The sequence below is a fragment of the Phalaenopsis equestris genome, unplaced genomic scaffold (assembly GCF_001263595.1).
Source record: "Phalaenopsis equestris unplaced genomic scaffold, ASM126359v1 Scaffold199141, whole genome shotgun sequence".
Taxonomy (NCBI): domain Eukaryota; kingdom Viridiplantae; phylum Streptophyta; class Magnoliopsida; order Asparagales; family Orchidaceae; genus Phalaenopsis; species Phalaenopsis equestris.
This window is the reverse complement of record NW_018219030.1, coordinates 19,749-29,622: the sequence shown is the minus strand read 5'-3', so window position 1 is coordinate 29,622 and position 9,874 is coordinate 19,749.

Genomic DNA, 9,874 nt, shown 5'->3' with positions numbered 1-9,874 from the left:
AAAATTATTCTATAACAAACTTGTAAGGGATGCAACACAACAACGCTATTGAGTGGCACTATGGTGCCTATAACATAGTGATATGACACCAAGCTATATAACTCTTACTCTGAATCAGCTGCAATCATCAATGTGTTGCTTCAAACATTTGCACTATGGTGCCCTGCTCTTTTTTGTTTTATAGGCCAAATCATTGAATGTTCTAGCACTATGACATCAAATGCCAACATTGCGACTATAAGCTCTTGATTTATAAATCCCAATCTATTTATATCTGCTACTGTTGAGTTTTTGATTCAATGGATAGCTGTTGAAACACAATTGTTTGGCATTATGTTCTCAAGTTCCTAGATCCATTTGCTCCACAAAATGCAGCAACATTGTAAATACAACACTGCAATGTTACCTTGAATTTTTCTCCAAGTCTCTTGCCTTCTTCTTTTTTGGATATTTATGAACAAAAAGATTTAACTAGTGTAAAAAACATTCATAAAAACTTAATTCTAAAAAAAAATTAATTCTATTTTATTTCACTCATCTCACTCAACAAATACCCCCAAACGTAAACTATTACTTATCATCAAGTAATCACATATATGCAAATATGTACTTGGACTTATTTGGTAGTAATTATATTCAAATTTAAACATGATCAAATAATAATTTTAGGTAAAATAAATCAGCATATAAATTTATTAATGACAATAGTAATAAGCCAATAATATCCTAAGTTCTTACTTCCAATATTACTCTTCTAAAAGAAAACTCCCCCGTTGCTTCAAAATATCTATATTTTACTTAATGGATTATAAACAAGCAATTATAATATAATTTTAATATGAATCATTCATATAATCATAACTATTAGCTTCTATCTTAAATTTAATATAATTAATTTTAATTTAATAAAAAATTGATCTTGACATAGAAAAGAACGTAAGGTTTCCATTTTTTATATTAATGTTTAGCCTCAAAATTTTTTTCTTTCTCATTCTATTTTTCATTTTGATCTTTTTTCTATTATTTCTAATTCTAGAGGATCACTTTATTTGCTAAGTATAATAATAACTTTGAATGCCTTTCAATTCTCAAATATATTTCAATCATTCATAATTTAATACTAATATTTTATTTCAAGTACTATATCTGTGTTGATAATTATCATCATAATGTTATATATAAGACTAATAACCAATTAACTAATCAAATTAATTTAAATTTAATTATGTGTATGTTTACTTTAAAGTTGACCATATCAGCAGAGATAATAGTTTCAATAAAAAATTTAGTTATTGTTAAGTTTGTGAATTATTCATTATTTTATAATTTCATACAATTTTAATTTCAAATTTATTCTCTTATTCCTTTTAAATTTAAGATTTTTGCCAAATATTAAATCAAGTCATATACATAAAATGAAAATCACTCAGGCACAATGAATTAATAGAAATCAAACTTTTTTTTAGTTTGCCACAACATTGTTAATGTAACTTTTTGGTGCTTGAAACAAAAGTAAAAAAAAAAACATATAAATTTCGGAACTGGTGTCATGACAAAAATACCAAATTTTTGTGATGCTCTGCTAACTTTAATGCTTCAACAAAAATAAAATTTTTTAAAACTACAAGAAAATTTCATTACTTCCTGCCCCCCACTCTATTCACAAAAAAAAAACTTAATTATAATAGAATAATTAAAACAAATTTATAAATCAAAACAAAATCATGGATACTTGCCAATTCATTCCTCATCTTTCTTCACTTTTTCTTCAACTACTTCTTCGTCTATTGGGTACAATTGCATCCGAAATATTGTTAGAAAGATGGTGCTATAGAAAAAATATGTACAATTAAAGACAACATTCAGCTAGCAATTCTATAACATATGCACGAAAGCTGATTTCAAATCATTCATGTAAGGAATTGTTGTTGTTGTTCCATCGTAGAATGGGGATACTTCTTACCTATCTTTTGTTATGAACTAAAACTTTCATCAACTCTTCTCTGTAGGAAAAATGCCTTCTCTCTCAAGTTCTACACCTACTTAATATGATGTAAGATGCTCTAAAATGGAAGGGAATATGTCTAGAAAAAAATTTCACCAAGCTCATGAGAGGATCACTTAAATGATTAAATCTTATTTCCAGTCAAAGATGAAATAAGAAAGATCTGCTCCTCAAATGTTTCTTCTAAAGAGCTAGCTGGAGTACAAAGAAAATAAATAAGGGAAGGGTGTTATAACCTATAAATGCACTATAATTTAATATGTTAAAATGTTTTCTTATATGATTTTTCTTACATTTATGGACATGCCCTTCTGGCTATGACACTTGAAGATAGTATTAATCTTAATCACCTCGCTTATATTCTTACTATCCTCTAAATTGGCAAATTAATGACATAAGGTTAAGTTTTTCCCTCAATAGTCGTATCAGAGGCTTGGAAGTTAATAATTTTTACTCTCTTCTTCCATTGAACATTAGATTTATACCTAGTTAAGAAACTCAAGAATTCATCAAAGTTGTGGTGTCCATTAAGAAGGCTAAATAATCATCTAATTCTTTAACAAGTAATTTGTAAGCTAAATTGATTGTAACATTATCAAATGAGATCTTTTACTCCTTACAAAGGCTTTAAAGTTTTAATGTTCCATAATGTTGTCATAGAACTCACACACTGTAAGGATAATAGTAACTTGAGGGTTCATAATCTTAATCACCTCGCACATATTCCAACTAGCCTTTAAATTGGTTTAAAAATGAAATAATTTTAAGCTTTCACTTCAATATTCATAATAGAGGCATGAAAAATAATAATTTTTGCTCTCTTCTTCTATTGAACATTAGATTCATTAAGAAACTCAAGATTTAATCAAAATCTGTGAGTCCAATAGAAAAGAATAAATAATCATCCATTTCTAGACTGAGCAATTTGTAGGATAAATTGTTTGTAACATTATCAAATGAGACCCTTTACCACTTACAAAGGCCTTAAAGTATTGATGTTCCATAATGTTGTCAAAGAACTTACACACTGTAAGGATAATAGCAACTTCTGGTTCCTTTAAAAAAATTTCCATTTCTTTTGAACAATAGTACTAACCACCCCCGGCCCCCCTGCCCTCACAAAATTCTTAAGTTAACTTTTAGAAATAACATTATTATGGGTAATGGACTAGGTATACCTTTCTTCTTCTACACTAACAAACTTTTTAGATTATATATGCCACCTTTCCTCTTCATCGTTATTATCTTATCTGCTATTTTTTTAAGGAGAAAGAAGAAAGAAAAATTGAACTACCTAAGAAAAAAACTGTAAAAGAAATTCAAGCTCACAAAAATAAAGATAAATTAGTGTTTATTGAGTGAGGAGAATATATGAAAATTTTTCACAAATATTTGTCTTTGTTTCAATTTTTCTATATATATTTCAAGAGTTTGTAAGTCTATGTGTAGAACAACCCGTACAATTAAAATAAAAATGATTTGGTAAAAAATAATGAAGCACCTCAGTGTTATGCCCAATAGTTTAGGCGCCATGTTAGGATGTCTAAACATGGATTTTCTTGTGAGCATAAAGTCTCTAAGCCAACTATCCATCACTCAGGTGTCTAAACCTAGGGCTTTGACACCACATGTGGAAACTTCAAAGATCCATTTCAGGAATGGAAAAAAGCTTATCTATGGTGTTAAAGTAAACATGTTTAACAAAAAAGTATGTTTCAATCAAGTAATATATAAATTTTGAGTCTGAGATATCGATCCCATGTAGAGCTAGGTCAATTCTAAAACTAGATTAATTATCAAATTTAACTCCAAATAGAGTTTTCCAATACTAAATATTAAAATTCAGAAAAAAATTTATTCTTTTATTTTTCATAAGAAAATTCTTTGAATTCTTGATGTAAAATGATCTTAACTTATCCAAAAAATTCTTAATTCTGTAAGCAATAAAAAACAAATGCACTCTTTAGTCCCTTCCAATGTATTAAAAAATATGAGAATTTAATGCTACACACAGTGCCCATAACCAAGCAAAAAACCCAATGAATTCATATTTCTCATTTGATTGCACTCTAGTAGTCATATTTCTATTCTAAAAAAGTCATGTGTGTTAACTTAATTGTTCCATTAATTTTATTCTGAACTATCTAAATTACAACTAATTTTAACAACTAACCATGCTAATCTAGGAGCAAAAATTTTTAGAAGATTAATAGATCCACAGTTATCACATAGAATAAGATGAAATCAGTTTGGATAAATAAAATTTACTACTCAAACACTAATCACACAAAACTTAACTTAGTTAAAATTCATGTTTGCAAACAACTTACGAAAAGTATTAAGCTTTAAGTAAAAGTACAAATTAAAAAAAAAGGTAAGTGACATCTAGAATATCTTGTGATAAAATATGCAGGCTCTATGCCTATATTCTTCCAAATGCTCCTCCATGACACTCTTCTTTACACTATCTTACTCTCTCCATACTCCTTATGAACTTTAATGTACTGACACCACTCACACTAGGATACACTGTCTAGACTCCTCAATTATATTTTTTAACACTCTTTTATGCTCTAACATATCATCACCATTTAGTAATTTCAAGTACTTAAATTAAATTTAGAGTTAGTTAAGAAACTCAAGATATCATCAAAATTGTATTGTCCATTAAGAAGGTTAAATAATCATCCAATTCTTTAACAAGTAATTTGTAGGCTAAATTTATTGTAACATTATCAAATGAGACTCTTTACCTCTTACAAAGGCTTTAAAGTTTTAATGTTCCATAACGTTGTCATAGAACACACACACTGTAAGGATAATAGTAACTTGAGGTTTCTTAATCTTAATCACCTTTCTCATATTCCCACTAGCCTTTAAATTGGTTTAAAAATGAAATAATGTTAAGCTTTTCTCTTAATAGTCATAACAGAGGCATGAAAGTTAGTAATTTTTGCTCTCTTCTTCCATTGAACATTAGATTCATACCAGTTAAGAAACTCATAGTTTTATCAAAATCAGAGTGTCCATTAAAAAAGGACAATTAATCGTCTATTTCTAAACCAAGTAATTTGTAGGATAAATTGATTGTAACATTATTAGATGAGACCATTTACCCCTTATAAAGGCTTTAAAGTATTGATGTTCCAAAATGTACAAATAACTCACACACTGTAAGGATAATAGTAACTTAAGGGTTCCTTTATAAAAATTTTCTATTTTTTCTGGATAATAGTACTACCTACCACAAACTCGCATCCTCCCTTCCTCTGGCCTTAAGCTCACTTTTAGAAATAACTTTATTATGAGCAATGGGACTAGGCATACCTTTCTTCTTCTATACTAACAAATTTTCTAGATTATGTGTGCCATTCTTCCTCTTCATCATTATGATCTTATGTGTGATTGTTTTTAAGGAGAAAAAAGAAAGAAAATTTGAAATACTTAAGCAAAAAAGTCTAAAAAAAGTTCGAAATTTCAAAAATAAAGAATCAATTATTTTTTATTGAGTGAGGAAAATATATGAAAAATTGCCAAAAATAAATGACTTTGTTTCTTTTTTTTCAATATATATTTCAAGAGTTCTTAAGTCTATTTCTAGGACAAACCCTACAATTAAAATCAAACTGATTTGGTGAAAAATAGTGAAGCACCCCAGTGTTATGCCTAATAGTCTAGGAGCCATGTTAGGATGTCTTAACATGGATTTTTTTGTGAGCATAAAGTCTCTGGGCCAACTATCCAACACTTAAACGTCCAAACCTAGGGCCTTGACACCACATCTGGAAGCTTCAAAGATCCATTTAAAGAATGGAGAAAACAGCTTATAGATGTTGTTAAAGTACACATGTTTAACAAAAAAGTATGTTTCAATCAAATAATTTATAAATTTGGAGTTCGAGATATTGATCCCATATAGAACTAGGCTACTTCTAAAATTATATTAATTAAAAAATTTAACTCCAAATAGAGTTTTCTAATACTAAATATTAAAATTCAAATTTTTTTCTTATTCTTTTTTTTTCAGAAGATAATTCTTTGAACATGTGTACTTTAACAACATATTTTTGTAAAGAACATGATGAAATCAGCTTGGATAAATTAAAGTCACAACACAAACACTAATCCGACAAAATATAAATTAGTTAAAAGTAATGTTTGCAAACAACTTCTGAAACGTATTCAACTCTAAGTAAAAGTAAAAATAAAAAAAATAAGGTGACATCTAGAATATCTTGTGATAAAATATGCAGGCTCTATGCCTAAATTCTTCCAAATTCTCGTCCACGACTCTCTTCTTTACACTATCTTACACTCCTCATACTCCTTATGAACTTTATTGTACTGACACCACACACACCAAGATACACTCTCTAGACTCCTCAATTATATTTCTAACACTCTTTTATGCTCTAACTTATCATCACTATTTAAGTAATTTCAAGTACTTAAGTTAGATTTAGAGTTAGTTAAGAAAATCAAGATTTTATCAAAATTGTAGTGTCCATTAAGAAGGCTAAATAATAATCTCATTCTTTAACAAGTAATTTGTAGGCTAAATTGGTTGTAACATTATCAAATGAGACCCTTTACCCCTTACAAATGCTTTAAAGTTTTAATGTTCCATAACATTGTCATAGATCTCACACACTGTAAGGATAATAGTAACTTAAGGTTTAATCTTAATCACCTTGCTCATATTCCCACTAGCCTTTAAATTGGTTTTAAAATAAATTAATGTTAAGCTTTTCACTTAATAGTCATAACAAAGGTATGAAAGTTAATAAACTTTCCTCTCTTTTTTCATTGAACATTAGATTCATACCAGTTAAGAAACTTAAGATTTAATCAAAATCGGAGTGTCTATTAATAAAGGATAAATAATCATCTATTTCTAAACCGAGTAACTTGTAGGATAAATTGATTTTAACATTATCAAATGAGACCCTTTATCCCTTACAAAGTCTTTAAAGTATTGATGTTCCAAAATGTATTCAAAGAACTCACACACTGTAAGGATAATAGTAACTTAAGGGTTACTTTAAAAAAATTTCCCTTTTTTTTGGATAATAATACTACCCACCACAACCCTGCATCCCCCACCCCCCTGCGGCCCTCAAAAAACTCTTAAGCTCACTTTTAGAAATAACATTACTAGAGGTAATGGACTAGTCATACCTCTCTTCTTCTACACTAACAAATTTTCTAGATTATATGTGCCATTATTCCTCTTCATCATAATTATCTTATGTGTGATTGTTTTTAAGGAGAGAAAAGAAAGAAAAATAAATACCTAAGCACAAAATTCAAAAAGAAATTCAAACTTTAAAAAATTAAGAATCAATTATTGTTTATTGAGTGAAGAAAATATATGAAAACTTGCCGCAAATATTTGGCTTTGTTTCATTTTTTTCTATATATATTTCAAGAATTTGTAAGTCTATGTGTAGGAAAACCTTTAAAATTAAAATCAAAATGATTTTGTGAACAATAGTGAAGCATCTCAATGTTATGCCCAATATTCTAGGAGCCATGTTAGGATGTCTGAACATGGATTTTTTTGTGAGCATAAAGTCTCTGAGCCAACTATCTAGCAATTAAGCATTAAAACCTAGGGCCTTGACACCACTTCTGGAAGCTTCAAAGATCTATTTATTGAATAAAAAAAATAGCTTATCTATGGTGTTAAAGTACACATGTTTAATAAAAAGTATGTTTCGATCAAATAATATATAAATTCAGAGTCTGAGATATTGATCTCATATAGAACTAGGTCACTTCTAAAACTAGATTAATTACCAAATTTCTCCAAATAGAGTTTTCTAATACTAAATATTAAAATTCAAAATATTTTCTTTTTTTTTTTTCATAATAAAATTCTTTGAATTCTTGATGTAAAATGATCTTAATTTATCCAATAAATTTCTTATTTTGTAAGAAATTAAAAATAAATGCACTCTTTAGTCTCTTCCAATGTATTAAAAAATATGAGAGTTTAATATTACACATAGTGCCCATAAGCAAGCAAAAAAAACCCACATATTTATCTTTTGATTGCACTCTAATAGTCATATTTCTATTCTACCAAAGTAATGTATGTTAACTTATTTATTCCACTAATTTCCTTCTGAAATATCTAGATTACAACTAACTTTAATAACTAACCTTGCCAATCTAGTAGCAAAATTTTTTAGAAGATTAAAAGATCCACACTTATCACATAGAACATGATAAATGAAAGTCACAACACAAACACTAATCTGACAAAAAATAGCTTAGTTAAAAGTCATGCTTGCAAACAACTTGTGAAAAGTATTCAACTCTAAGTAAAAGTAAAAGTAAAAAAAGGAAAGTTACATCTAGATTATCTTGTAATAAAATATGCAGACTCTATGCCCAAATTCTTCCTAATTCTCCTCCACAAAACTCTTCTTTACACTATCTTACTCTATTCATACTCCTTATGAACTTTACTGTTATGACACCACACACACCAGAATACACTCTCTAGACTCAATTATATTCTTCACACTCTTTTATACTCAAACACACTATCACAATTTAAGTAATTGAAAGCACTTCAATCGTTAGCTCTCCCAACCCCCCTGTCTGTTTGAATTTCGGTATGCATGACTATTTGTATTTAGTTCATCAAATCAAACTCTAGAATAATAAATCCTAGGTGCTCTGCTTGGTGACTAGGAACTGTGTTCTGGTGATAAGGCTCTGGCTCCCTTTTCTAATTATCTTTCATTTTAGCATTAAAAACATTGTGGCACTATAATTTGGTGTGTTGGTCTAAGTATGGGCCTTTAAGAGCTGAAAAGTTGGCACCTAAGCTTTGAGCTCTCTGGAAAATCCATGTTAAGAAACCTATACATGGAAGTTAGGCTTTGTTACAATGGTGCATAGGCTCTACTACAGTGTCTGTCACCAGGCTCTGAGTTTGGTGCTTAAGCTATGTTATAGTACTTTTGTTGTTTTTTTTTAACATATTTCTTTATAAATTTACTATACAACACTAAATAAAAATACCATAAAAATTCTACAATAATATAATATTTATGAATAAATATTTATAAATATTTTGACTAACTTTTAGAACTTAATAATTCGACCAAACTCAAATTACTTGTCATATAGTAAACTTTATATATATATATATATATATAAAGAAAAGAGCTACTCATGGCTCCCTACATGTTTAAAATCAAAAGGAAAAGAAGTTACAAAAGTTTTCAAAATAAAAACATAAAAAAGGAGAAGAAATAACCCCCAAAATTACAAGTATTGATCCCCAAAAAGAAAAACAAAAATCTATCTGAAAATAGTCTCCAAAGAAGAACACAAAAAATTGGGGCCCAAACAGCAACTGCCACTCCATCATAATCAAGGCAGGAAATCAGAAGAAGCAAGGAATCAAGATGTAAATTTTTAGTGTGGAGCAGACAAATTGTCCCCAGCCAACAGAAAAAGGAGTACAGCAGGTGGGGAGTAAGAAACAACACATTCCAGTGTAAACATGCCAGATATGGCAAGCCAATTTGTAGGTCTATTCCCTTCCCTATAAATGAAAGAGAGTTGAATATTCATAGAATTTTAAGTGCATGGATCTTTTTTACCCATTGTAAATGGTGCCAAGAGGAGGGTCTGCCTTCTTGTATCATCTGCAGGAGAATCTGAGAATCCCCTTCAAGTAGTAAATGATGCCATTGAATCATCTTGGCAAGGTAATAGCCCGATAAACAATAATTAACTCAGCTTCCAAGGCATCTGTGGCAGCAACAGGAGTTTGAAAATAAAGTATACAATGCCCGTTATGATCCCTGTACACACCACCCACACCAGTACCCAAGTTAGAAAGATTTC